Source organism: Grammomys surdaster, unplaced genomic scaffold, assembly GCF_004785775.1.
Source record: "Grammomys surdaster isolate TR1022 unplaced genomic scaffold, NIH_TR_1.0 252, whole genome shotgun sequence".
Lineage (NCBI taxonomy): Eukaryota > Metazoa > Chordata > Mammalia > Rodentia > Muridae > Grammomys > Grammomys surdaster.
The window spans coordinates 1,298,810-1,313,231 of NW_021604693.1; positions in this window are offsets into that span (position 1 = coordinate 1,298,810).

Below are 14,422 nucleotides of genomic sequence, written 5' to 3' on the forward strand. Positions count from 1 at the left end.
GACATGGTCACATTTCAGCAGCCCCACAGGAAAGGGAACTGCCCTCCTCAGGCAACATGCTGTGACTTCCTCAATGTTGTGACTAGGCCAGGCAGCAGACCCTATGCATACTTGTTTTACACAGATGACATTTCCTTAGCTGACCAGTGGTTGCCTCACTTGTGACCATCACTGTCTAAGCCATATTGTAGCAGACATGTGTGAACATCTCACACAAACAGTAAAAATGGTAAGTGTGGTTTTGCTTTGTTCCTTTTTCACATTTTTATGTAAAACATTTTCTTCTTTCAAACATTTCTGATGTTTCTGAGAAGGGTCCTGCTGTGTATATCTGCTTGGAATAAGATTTAAAATAGGGGGCTGGAGAGACAGTTCAGTGGTTAAGAGCACTGACTACTCTTCCAGAGGTCCTGAGTTCAATTCCCAGCAACCACATAGTGGCTCACAACCATCTGCAATGTGATCTGACGCCCTCTTCTGGTATGTCTGAAGACAGCTACAGTGTACTCATATAAAATAAATAAATAATTCTTTAAAAAAAAATTTTAGCCCGGCGGTGGTGGCACACGCCTTTAATCCCAGCACTTGGGAGGCAGAGGCAGGCGGATTTCTGAGTTCGAGGCCAGCCTGGTCTACAGAGTGATTTCCAGGACAGCCAGGGCTACACAGAGAAACCCTGTCTCGAAAAAAACCAAAAGAAAAAACTATTTAAAGTATTTTTTTGTTTCATGTTCTTAAATGATGTATTACAATTGGGCATTGCAATGTTGTGTGTGTGTGTGTGTGTGTGAATACAACTTGAGTAATCCGTTTTTCTTGTACAGTGTCAATTCTATCGATCATAGACTAAGGTCTTATAGGTGGCAGCAGGCACCTATACACTGAGCCATCTCACTGACCCAACACTTATACTCATAATTCTCCTAAGTCCTTCTGCTTCAGTCAAAAAAATTTGATCCCAGGAGTCCCGGGCTCAAAATGTTGCCATGTTTATGTTTATTGGGATATAAGTTGTCACTGTATGAGTATGGCCACTATTCTTCTTGCTGCAGTTTAGTGCACAGTGGTGCAGGCATGGGCAGCATTTGTGAGCACCAGTGTAGCTCCATATTGCAGTTGTAAACTTGAGAAGCTAGCAAAGGGGCTTCTGAATGATGTCCACACAGGTGCAGCACCAGGTGCAGGGTGGACTCTTTCTTGATGCTGGTCATGCTTGTTCTCCAACAGTGTCCCATGGACTCCCATCGATGGCACTATATACACCATAGTCACTGAGCACATAGTGAGATGGACTCTGCTGTGTTAAACCTACAATCCTGTGTGTCTGTCAGGGTTTGCCCAGAGGAGGATGACTCCTGTTGATTCTCAGGAACAGGATGATGCTGGGGTAGGGGGTTTTCTCTCCTGAATCTTCATTAGCTTTTGGCTGGAACTAAGTGGCTGTATCTTGAGCTTGGGTTGTGTTTTGTGTGGCTTCTTTTGCATTCACATTCTAGGATTTCTTTGATTTGGGCAGTGTATGGATTCTGTATTTTTCCAAGCAAGTGCAGATCCTCATTGTAGACATTTGATCACATGATACTTATACATCTATTGGAGGAAACACATTTTCTCTTATGTCTGTGAATTAAAATATAGCTCATGCACGCGCACACACACAAACAAAAGCACAGGGAGACAGAGAGGGAGAGAGATTTTCTTTCGTACATCAACCTCACTTAATGGAGTAAGCCTATATTGATCATGTGCATCATTCCTCTTGCATGCCAGGCTGAATTACTTACCTGCTAATATTTAGTTCAGGGTATGGTGCCTCTCCTTCGACGCTAAGAAACTATATTGCTCCATGACTGACTAGGTAAAGCTATTTTCTCCCCTACGAAAACTGTTTTCAGTACTATATTGAATAGAGAGAGAAAGAGTGGGTAGCCTAGTCTAGTCCCTGATTTAAGTAAGATTCCTTCAAGTTTCTCCCCATTTAGCTTGATGTTGGCTACTGGTTTGCTGTATATTGCTTTTACTATGTTTAGGTATGGGCCTTGAATTCCTGATCTTTCCAAGACTTTATCATCAGGAATTCAAGGCCCATTCCTAAACATAGTAAAAGCAATATACAGCAAGTCAGTAGCTAACATCAAACGGAATGGAGAGAAACTTGAAGCAATCTCACTAAAATCAAGGACTAGACAAGGCTGCCCACTCTCCCCCTACCTATTCAACATAGTACTGGAAGTCCTAGCCAGAGCAATTAGACAACAAAAAGAAGTCAAATGGGTACGAGGAGAAAAGGAAGAAGTCAAAATCTCACTATTTGCAGATGATATGACAGTATACTTAAATGACCCCAGAACTTCCACCAGAGAACCTCTAAACCTGATAAACAAATTCAGCAAAGAGGCTGGTTATAAAAAAAATTAAACAAATCAGTAGCCTTCCTCTACTCGAAGGATATACAGACTGAGAAAGAAATTAGGCAAATGACAACCTTCACAATAGTCACAAATAATATAAAACACCTTGGTGTGAATCTAACCAAGCAAGTGAAAGATCTACATGACAAGAACTTCAAGTGTCTGAAGAAAGAAATCGAAGAAGATCTCAGAAGATGGAAAGATCTCCCATGCTCATGGATTGGCAGGATTAATATAGTAAAAATGGCCATCTTGCCTAAAGCAAAGCAATCTACAGGTTCTATGCAATCCCCATCAAAATTCCAACTCAATTCTTCATAGAGATAGAAAGAGCAATTTGCAAATTCATTTGGAATAACAAAAAACTTAGGATAGCAAAACCTACTCTCAACAGCAAAAGAACTTCTGAGGGAATCACTATCTGTTACCTAAAGCTGTACTACAGAGCAATTGTGATAAAAAAAAAAACTGCATTGTATTGGTACAGAGACAGACAAGTAGATCAATGGAATAGAACTGAACACCCAGAAATGAACCCACACACCTAAGGTCACTTGATCTTTGACAAAGAAGCTAAAACCATCTAGTGGAAAAAAGTGCAACATTTTCAACAAATGGTGCTGGTTCAACTGGAGGTCAGCATGTAGAAGAATGAAAATCGATCCATCCTTATTTCCTTGTACAAAGCTCAAATCCAAGTGGATCAAGGACCGTCACAAAAAAAATCAGAAACACTGAAACTAATAGAAGAGGTAGTGGGAAAGAACCTCAAATACTTGGGCACAGAAAGAACACCAATGGCTTATGTTCTAAGATCAAGAACTGACAAATGGGACCTCATAAAATTGAAAAGCTTCTGTAAAGTTAATGACACTGTCAATAGGACAAAAAGGGCAGCCAACAGATTGGGAAAAGATCTTTACCAACTTCACATCAAATAGAGGGCTGAAATCCAATATATACAAAGAATTCAAGAAATTAGACTCCAGAAAACCAAATAACCCTATTAGAAATGGGGTACAGAGCTAAACAAAGAATTCTCAACTGAGGAAACTCGAATGGCCGAGAAGCACCTAAAGAAATGTTCAACAGCTTTAGTCATCAGGGAAATGCAAATCAAAACAATCCTGAGATACCACCTCACACCAGTCAGAATGGCTAAGATAAAAAAAAAAAACTGAGTTGATAGCAGATGCAGGCAAGGATGTGGAGAAACAGGAACACTCCTCCATTGCTGGTGGGATTGCAAACTGGTACAAGCACTCTGGAAATCAGTCTGGTGGTTCCTCAGAAAATTAGAGATAGTTCTACCTGAGGATCCAGCTAAAGCACTCCTGGGCATATACCCAAAAGATGCTCCAACATATAACAAGGACACATGTTCCAATATGATCATAGCAGCCTTATTTTTTTAAGATTTTTTTTATTTATTTATTATATGTAAGTACACTGTAGCTGTCTTCAGACACCCATATGAGGGCATCAGATCTCATTGTAGATGGTTGTGAGCCACCATGTGGTTTCTGGGATTTGAACTCATGACCTCTAGGAGAGCAGTCAGTGCTCTTAACCACTGAGCCATCTAACCAGCCCAGCAGCCTTATTTTTAATAGCCAGAATCTGGGAAGGACACCTGCATTCAGAGTGGCTGGTACAACCACTCTCGAAATCAGTCCGTCATTTCCTCAGAAAATTGGACATAGTATTACCTGAAGACCCAACTATACCACTCCTGGGCATATACCCAGAAGATGCTCCAACATATAACAAGGACACATGCTCCACTATGTTCCTAGCAGCCTTATTTAAAATACCCAGAAGCTAGAAAGAACCCAGATGTCCTTCAACAGAGGAATGGATACAGAAAATGTGGTACATTTACACAATGGAGTATTACTTAGCTATTAAAAACAATGAATTCATGAAATTCTAAGGCAAACGGATGGAACTAGAAAATATCATCCTGAGTGAGGTAAGCCAATCACAAAAGAACACACATGATATGCACTCACTGATAACTGGATATTAGCCCAAAAGCTCGCAATACCCAAAATAGAACTCACAGACCACACGAAGCTCATAAAGAAGGAAGACCAAGTGTTGGTGATTCAGTCCTTAGAAGGAGTAGCAAAATACTCATGGGAACAAATATGAAGACAGCGTGTGGGACAGAAACGGAAGGAGGGGCCATCCGCAGACTGCTCCACCTGTGTATCCATCCCATATGCAGTCACCAAAGGCAGAGGCTGATGTGGATGCCAGGAAGTGCATGGTGACAGGAGCCTGATATAGTTGTCTCCTTAGAGGTCTGCCAGAGGCTGACATATACAGAGGTGGATGCTCATAGCTAACCATTGAACTGATCATGACGTTCCCAGTTGAGGAGTTAAAGAGAAGACTGAAGGAACTTAAAGGGCTTGGTGCCCCATGGGAAGAGCAGTAATACCAACCAACCAGATCTCCCAGGGCATAACCCTCCAGCCTGGGAGCACATAGGGAGGGACTCACGGCTCCAGCTGTATCTGTAGGGGAGGATGGCCTTGTTGAGCATAGATAGGAGAGGAGATCCTTGGTCCTGTGAAGGCTGGATGTCCCAGTGTGGGGGAATTTGAGGGGAGGGAGGTGGAAGTAAGTGTGTGGGTAGGGGCACATCCTCATAGAGGCAGGAGAGTGGATGAGATAGGGGTTTTCTGGGTGGAGAAAAAATTGGGAAAGGGGATAAAATCTGAAATGAAAATAAAATATCCAATAAAAAAAATTAGACTCCAAAAAAACAACCCAGTTTTAAAAAGGGGTACAGAGCTAAACAGAGAATTCTCAAGGGAAGAATCCCAAATAGCTGAAAATCACTTAAATACAAATATTCAACATCCTTATGTGGAGAAAGAGGAACACCCTTCCATTGCTAGTCGGATTTTAAACTGATGAAACCACTCTGAAAATCAACCTGAAGGTTCTTCAGAAAATTGGAAATAGATCTTCCTGAAGAAGCAGCTATACCACTCTTGGGCATATACTCAAAAAAATGCCCCGCCATACCAAAGGGAAAGTGCCCCACTATGTTCACAGCATCCTTGTCTGGAATACTCAGAAGCTAGAAACAACCCAGATGTTCCTCAACTGAAGAATAGACAGAAAATGTGGTTCATTTACACAATGGAATATTATTCAGCTATTAAGAACAAGGACATCCTGAGTTTTGCAAGTAAATGAATGGAAATAAAAAAATATCATCCTGAGAGAGGTAACTCAGACCCAAAAGGACATGCATGGTACATACTCACTAATAAGTGGATATTAGCCAAAAAAAATACAGACTACTCAGAATACAATCCACAAAACTCAAGATGATTACCTAAGGCCCAAGTGAGGATGCTTCAATCCCACTTGGGAGGAAGAAGAAAACAATCATGGAAGGCAGAGGAGTGGAGGGACCTGGGTGGAAGAGGGGAGTGGAGAAGGGGAACAAGATCAAGTATAGTGGGGTAGACAGGAGAGAAGCCCCGAAATTCAGCAGAATGAATGGAATTATCCAACCTTGGGTGGGTGGGAGAGAGATGAATTCTAGAAATTACCAGAGACCTAGGAGGTGAAAGACTCTCAGGACTCAAAGGGATGGAGCTTAGAAGACAGGCCCAGCAATGTGGAGAAGAAACTTGTAGAGTCCACCTTCAGTAGAAAGCCAGACATCAAGTAGAGGAATGGAGTTGGCATCCCACAGTCATAAATTCTGACCCAGAATTGTTCCTGTCTAAAAGGAACTGAAGGGACAAAAATGGAGAAGAGAGTGAGGAAAAGGAGGTACAGTGACCAGACTAATTTGGAATCCATCTCAAAGGGAGGCTCCAAGGCCTGACATTATCACTGGTGCTATGGTGTGCTTACAGATAAGAGCCTAGCATGGCTGTCCTCCCAGAGGCCCAACAACAAGTTGACTGAGACAGACACAGATGCTTATATCCAACCAACTTTTTCTTTGAGTTTGTTTGCATACTAGATTACATTAATGGATTGTCATATATTGAACCATCCCTGCTTTCCTGGGAAGAAGCCTAGTTGATCATGGTAAACGATGCTTTGGATGTGTTGTTGGAGTCAGTTTGCCAGAATTTATTTAATTGGTTATTTTATTTATTTGCATTTAAGATGTTGTCCCCCTTCTTAGTCTTCCCTCCACAAAACCCCCATCCCATCTCCCCTCACTTTTGACTCTCTGAGGGTGCTCCTCCACTCATCCACCCACTCCTTCCACACCCTCTAACATCCCCCTATGCTGAGACATCTAATTTCTGCAGGACCAAGGGCCTCCCCTCCCACTGATGCCAGATAAGGCAATCCTCTGCTACAGATGTAGTTAGAGCAATGAATATCCCTCCATGTATACTCTTCGGCTGGTGGTTTAGTCCCTAGGAGCTCTGGGTGGTCTGGTTCATTGATATAGTTGTTCTAGCTATGGGGTTACAATCCCCTTCAGCGCCTTCATTCTTTCCCTTAACTCTTCCATTGGGGTCCACAGGTTCAGTCCAATGACTGGTTGTGAGTATCTGCATCTGTATTAATCATGCTGGCAGAGCCTCTCAGAGGACAGCTATACCAGGCTCCTATCATCAAGCACATCTTGGCATCAGCAATAGTGCCAGGCTTTTGTGTCTGCAGATGGGATGGATCCCTAGGTGGGGCAGTCTCTGATTGACCTTTGCTTCAATTTCTGCTTCATTTTTTTGTCCCTACATCTCCTTTATACAGGGACATTTCTGGGTTAAAAATTTTTGAGGTGGGTTGGTGACCACTACCATCCCTCAACTGGGGGCTGGGTATATCTACTGGAGGTAGTATCTACAGGTTCTATTTCCCTTCTGTTGGGTATTTCGGCTAATGTCAACGTCAGTGGGTCCTGGAAACCTCTCACTTCCCTGGCATCTGGGGCTGTCTAGTGGATTTGCCAGAATTTTATTGAGTATTTTTGCATCGATATTCAAATGTGAGATTGGTCTGAAGTTCTCTTTCTTTGTGGAGTCTTTGTGGGGTTTAGGTTTCAGAGTAATTGTGGCTTCATAGAATGAATTAAGGACAGTTCCTTCTGTGTCTATTTTATGGAATAGTTTGAGGAGTGTTGATATTAGCTCTTCCTTGAAGATCTGATAGAATTCTATAGTAAAGCCATCTGGTCCTGGGCCTTTTTTGGTTGGGAGATCTTAGTGATTTCTATTTCCTTAGGAAGTATGGGGCAGTTTAGATAGTTTATCTGCTCTTGATTTAACTTTGGTATGAGGTATCTCTCTAAAAAGTCATCCATTTCATCTAGATCTTCCAGTTTTGTTGAGTAAAGGCTTTTGTAGTTAGATCTGACTTTTTAAAAAAAATTCCTCTGTATAATCCTTTGTATATATGCTCAGTCCAGAGAGTAGCACTATTAGAGGTGGGGCCCTATGGATGGAACTAGAAAATGTCATCCTGAGTAAGGTAACCCAGTCACAAAAGAGCACACAGTGTATGTACCCACTCAAAAGCGAATATTAGCCAAAAAGCTTGGAATAACCAAGACAAAATTCACAGACCATATGAAGGTCAAGAAGAAGGAGGACCAAAGCCAGGCAGTGGTGGTGCACGCCTTTATTCCCAGCATTTGGGAGGCAGAGCCAGGCAGATTTCTGAGTTCGAGGCCAGCTTGGTCTACACAGTGAGTTGCAGGACAGCCAGGGCTACACAGAGAAACCCTGTCTCGAAGGAAAAAAAAAGATGAAGAAGGAGGAGGAGGAGGAGGAGGAGGAGGAGGAGGAGGAGGAGGAGGAAGAGAAGAAGGAGGAGGAAGAGGAGGAGGAAAAGAAGGAGAAGAAGGAGGAGGAAGAGAAGGAGGAGGAGGAGAAGGTGGAGGAGGAGGGGGAGGAGGAGGAGGAGAAGCAGAAAGAGAAGGAGAAGGGAAAAGAAGAAGAAGAAGAACAAGAACAAGAAGAACAAGAAGAACAAGAAGAACAAGAAGAACAAGAAGAAGAACAAGAAGAAGAACCAAAATGTGGATGCTTCAGTCCTTCTTAGAAGAGAGAAGAAAATACTCACAGGAGCAAATACAAAGACAAAGTGTGGAGCAGAGACTGAAGGAAAGGCCATCCAGAGACTGCACTACCTGGGGATCCATCCCATATACAGACATCAACCACAGACACTATTGCAGATGCCAAGAAGTGCATGCTGACAGGAGCCTGATATAGCTGTCTCCTAAGAGGTTCTACCAGAGCCTGACAAATACAAAGACAGTTGCTCACAGTCAACCATTGAACTGAGCACAGTTCCTCAACTGAGGAGTTAGAGAAAGGACTGAAAGAGCTGAAGGGGTTTGCAACCCCATAGGAAGAACAACAGGATCAAACAACCAGACCCCTAGAGCTTCCAGGCTCTCTTAATGGTCAAGTTAAGATTACTTTTGTTCGTAAGTTGTATTGATTGTACACTTCTAATTGTGTTAGTATGTTGAAACCTGGCATGTCTGTTATGGGGGTCTATCAACCAGCTTTTGTTTTATTGCCCTGAGTAACACAAGACCTTGGTCTTCTGAAAAAAAGCTTGCAAGTACTGGAAGAAGTAAGTCAGGCTTTAAGCAGAAGCAAGAGGGGAGTGAGCATGATTATTGCTGATATGACAGCTTGAATTACATTAACTGCTAGCACCACTGCTTCTGCAGTTGCTTTGACACAAGAAGTTAAGACAGCTACTTTTGTTAGTCATGTAGCAAAAAAAAAAAAATGTTACTAATGTGTTGAATGTACAAGAGAATTTGCCAGGTGGTGGTGGTGCACATCTTTAATCCCAGCACTTGGGAGGTAGAGGCAGGAGGATTTCTGAGTTCGAGAGTTCAAGGCTAGCCTGGTCTACAGAGTGAGTTCCAGGAAAGCCAGGGCTACACAGAGAAACCCTGTCTCAAAAAAAAAAAAAACAAAAAACAAAAAAAAAAAAAACAAGAGAATTTAGATAGGCATTTGGTACATTAGGTTGATGCTCTTTATCCCATTCAAATTATTGGAAGGAAGTTCAGAGTTTAAGAGTAGGGAGCCACCTGGAGTGTCATGCCAAATACCAATGGATTTGTGTTACTTCTAAAACTTACAATGATAGCCATTATAATTAGGAAAAGTTTAAAGACACTTGCAGGGTTTTTGGCATAATTTTAACAACTCTCTGAATATTTTAACTTGCATAGTGACCCAACAAGCAGCTGAGTCAGATGCAAATATTGACTCCCAATCAATGGACAGAGGCTGCTGAGACCTTTGGTTGAATTAGGGAAGAGATGGAAGAAGCTGAGGAGGAGGGCAACCCTGTAAGAGGATCAGCAGTATCAACTAACCTGGACCCCTGAGATCTTTCAGACACTGAGCCACCAACCAGGCAGCATACACCAGCTGATATGAGGTCTCCAACACAGATACAGCAGAAAACTGCTAGATCTGGGTTCAGTCAGAAAAGATGCACCTAACCTTCAAGAGACTGAAAGTCCCAAAGAGTGGGGAGGTTTGGTGAAGTAGTGTTAGGGAGGTGAAGACATGCTCAGGGAGACAGAGAAGGGGAGGAGGTATGGGATGTGGAACAGTCAGACAGTGGACTGGGAAGGGGATAAAGTCTGGAATGAAAAATAAATAAATAAATAAATAAATAAATAAATAAATAAACTCAAGTGATAGCACATGCTGGTGAGGATGTGAAGAAAGAGAACACTCCTCCATTGTTGGAGGAAAAACTAATGTGGACAACCACTTTGGAAATCAATTCGATGGTTTCTCAGATAATTAGGAATAGATTTGCATCAAGACTCAGCCTTTCCACACCTGGACATATACCCAAACAATGCCACACAATATCACAGAGATAGTTGCTCATCAGTGTTCATAGCAGCTTTATTCATAATAGCCAGGAACTGGAAACCACCTAGACGAACCTCATCTGAAGAATGGATTAGAAAATGTAGTCCATCAACACGATGGAATACCATTCAGCTAATGAAAACAGAACCATCACAAATATTGCCCACAAATGAGTGGAACATGAGAACATCATTTTGAGTGAAGAAACCCAGAACCAGAAAGACACATATGAAATGTATTTGCTTATAAGTGGACATTAGCTATGAAGGGCAGAAACCACACTACAATCCACAGACCCAGAGAAACAAGGTAAGAAAGAGGTCCCAAGAGAGGCTGTTAAATCTCACTCAGAAGGGAAACTAAATATCCATTAGAGGTGGGTAGGAGAAAAGATGAGGAGGGAAATGGGAATGGCAGTGAGATGTGGGGAGAGGGAGGTGGGAGAGGGCGGAGAGTGAGAACTGAGATCAGTGAGGGGCATCATGGGGACTAGCTGGAAGCCTGTGAAAGTGGAGTATATGGGGAGTCTATGTAGGTCTAACCAAGCAGAGTCCTTCTCACTATGTGCTCAGTGACTGATTGACGTATGTGTGGTGACATCAATGGGAGTCCATAGGACAATGTTGGAGAAAAAGCATGACATAATGTCCTAAGGAGTTCATATCCACTAACAAGTGTGATGTCTCTGCCAGCTCTCTGCATCACAGAAGAGTGATGAGAGGCCCTGTGTGCCCATAAGTCATCTGAGTGAAGTTCCTCTCATGGATAATCTAACTAGGAGAGGGCAGCACATTTTCCTTTTGAGCTTCATTCCTGTGGGGAGAATGATGAGACTGAGCTCACGGCACTGAATGCAAGTCTTACCGGTTCACATGACATGACCCATCACTTATTATCAGGTCAAGAAAAACAACTGGCCAGAAAAAAGGCGCCATAGCCATGTGACACAAGGGGCACGACAGTTCACAGAGTTCATGAGAGGGGGTGTGGGAACTAGGACAAAATCTGCCCCTTAGAAAGGGATGTGAAGCTGGACAGTGGTGCCACATGCCTTTAATCCCAGCACTTGGGAGGCAGAGGCAAGCGGATTTCTGAGTTCCAGGCCAGCCTGGTCTACAGAGTGAGTTCCAGGACAGCCAGGGCTACACAGAGAAACCCTGTCTCAAAAAAAAAAAAAAAAAAAACCACCAGAAAGGAATATAAAAAAAAACAAACTTGGCGTATACTTCGAGTCTGGAATCTTTATAATAAATATACTGATCATTAAAGTTTTGAAGACAAAACACAGGCATAAACTGTAGTAAATATTGTCCATCACATACTCTAGGGAACTTTTTTGTGCTTCATGGGAAATGGCCTGATATATCCTGGGCTGACTCAAGCTCACTGGATAACTGCCTAAGACTCTAATCCTCCTAAATCCAAGAGGTGGGGAATGAAATCACAGATATGAGCCTACACATCAGAAATATGCAGAGCTGGAGATCAAATCCAGGCCTCTGAGGAAATCAAACAAGTACTTTACCAATTTATCACTTTTCTCATTTGATAGATGATGTATATAGACAGCCGCACAATAAACAACATGGATATTTTTTAGGTTCAGAAACAAAATGGGAAACTATTAAGTAACCTGTTAGCCCTGGGCCCATCCTTCAAAGTGATGCAGAGTTAGAAGACTTTCCTCAGAGAACACACTCTTAGCCTGGGATCATTACAAAAATGGAGGCTGAAAATCTTAAGACCCAGAGGTGATGGATGACTACAGGAAGACTCTTCTCTGAACACAGCTGACATGTTGTACAGATGAGCTCACAGTGCTGTGACAGTATCTAAAGACCAATAAAAGCCCAATACACACTAAAGCCAGCATGAGGATGGAAAATGAGAGATCCCACCCTTAGGTTATGAGCTTTTGGAATCTAAGAGCTCCTGGAAAAGAGAAAGTCGGTTTTCATTAAAAGTTTGGCTAATTATGGAAAGATAGCACAAACTGCACTGAATACAAGAAGGAAAGAACAGATAATTAGATGTGTCCGAAGGGCAATGGAAGAGGAAATAGTTTGAGAAAGAGTTAAATCAAAACGCATGGCTTAACATTTTAAACAACTGATTTCTAAAAATTAGGAAGAAACAGAGGTGATTGATACCAGGCAAAAGATTGTAAAGATTGATACCAGATATAAACTTAAATTTCAATGATATTTGGAGTAATGCAGTTGTTACACCAGAAGAAAAATATGACAACCTGAGGACAAAAGAAAAAACATCAGATAATTGGCAAAAGATAATGTCATGAAGGTTTACTCAGGGATAGCGAGACGGCCCAACGGTTAAGAGCACTGATTGCTCTCTCAGAGGACATGAGATCAAGACCAAGCACCCATATTATGGTTCACAACCTCTGGTAACTTCAGTCCCAGAGAATCCAGTGTTGTCTTCTACATACAACATATACAAGGCACACACATGTTGCACACACGCAAACACACACTCGAGGCAAAATACTCATACATGTAAATTAGATAAATATAAAATTAAATCCTTAAGACAGAAACATCCACACAAAACACGCCCAGTCAGACATTAAGGAAGAGACAGACAACGAGATAATTCAGACCACTGTAACCACTTTGACATTGGACAGAAGATCTAGGCAGAATATCAATAAGGCATCACCCAAAACCACCAGCACGACTTCAGACCAAGGGCACCACTGTGCAAAAAGCTTCCAACCCACAAAGCACCCACAACAATGTCCAGGACAGCCCACTGCAGGTCACAGAACAGAACTCTGGATTAAGATGAGCTCACATCAAGAAGCACCTCAGCCACAGGGAGAAAAAGAATACACAAATTTATTAAATGAAAGGAAAAATGAGAACTCTCATGGGATTGAGCAGCACATTTTTAAAAACCAGAAGTCCAGGGGAAGAAGCAAAAAGAAATTCAGGTTGTTAAGGAAGGTAAGCAGATGGACTGGGTAAGGGAAAGGGAAGAGGAAGGGATGAAGATTCAATTAACACAATATATACAGGAATAAAATTTTTAGAAACTTTAAATTGTAAACACAAGACTCAGTGTGATATCTCACATCACTAATCCCTGCACTTGGGAAGGAAGCATAAGGAGGAGATCTCTATGAGGTCCAGTTTAGACTGGTCTACATAACCAGGTCGATGATAACCAGGACTACATAGCCATAGACTGTCTCAATACAACCACAACGATAACTAAATCCATCAGCATAGGAAAAAAGATAACAGAAAAAATTAAAACGTCAAACATTGAAAACTACAGAGGAAAACTGTCATGTAGCTCACTGGTGGAGTATGTGCTTAAAACACTGGAGGCTGTTCCATCGATCCCTAATGCAAAAAAATAAACAGGAAAAATATAATTTTACTGAGTTCTTTCTCTTGAACTGTGCCACCATGCAAACAAAACATGTCAATATTTGGCAAGCCACTGAAGAGGAAGTCCATCATTATTGAGGCTGAATTCAGTGACACCATTGAGGATTCAAGACTGAGATCCAAGACTAAGAAGTCATGTCATCAAAACTCTAGCAGCTGCTGAGATTTCCCATTAGCAGATTTAGGGAGAAACAACCCTGTCTCACTACAACATCCATAAAGATCCACCCTGTACTTCGTGCTGGGCCTGTGTGCTGCCATCCTCCAGCAACCCCATTCCTAGCTTCTCAAGTTTACACCTGCAACACAATGATACAGTGGTGCTCCCAAATGCTGCCATGCCTGCACCACTGTGTGTTGAACTTCAGCAGGAATCATGCCATATTCATACACCAACCACCATTATCCTAAACATTTCCAATAAACCTGGAGAGCTGTTTGCACTAGTATCCTCATGACCACATAATTTGTTGACTAAGCAGAAGGACTTAGGAAAACGATGATGATAAGTGTAGGGACAGTGAGATGGCTCAGTATATAAGGGCCTGCTGTCAACTTAAGACCTGCCTCTGATTGACAGGACCAACATGGTGAAAGGAAATTTTATTATTGAAATTATATTCTGACCTCCACACATGTGCTTTGACACACATGCATGTACATATACAAGCAAATATACAGGCACAAAAAATAAACACTACAGAAATAAATAGAAATATGAATCCCTAAAATTGTAGAG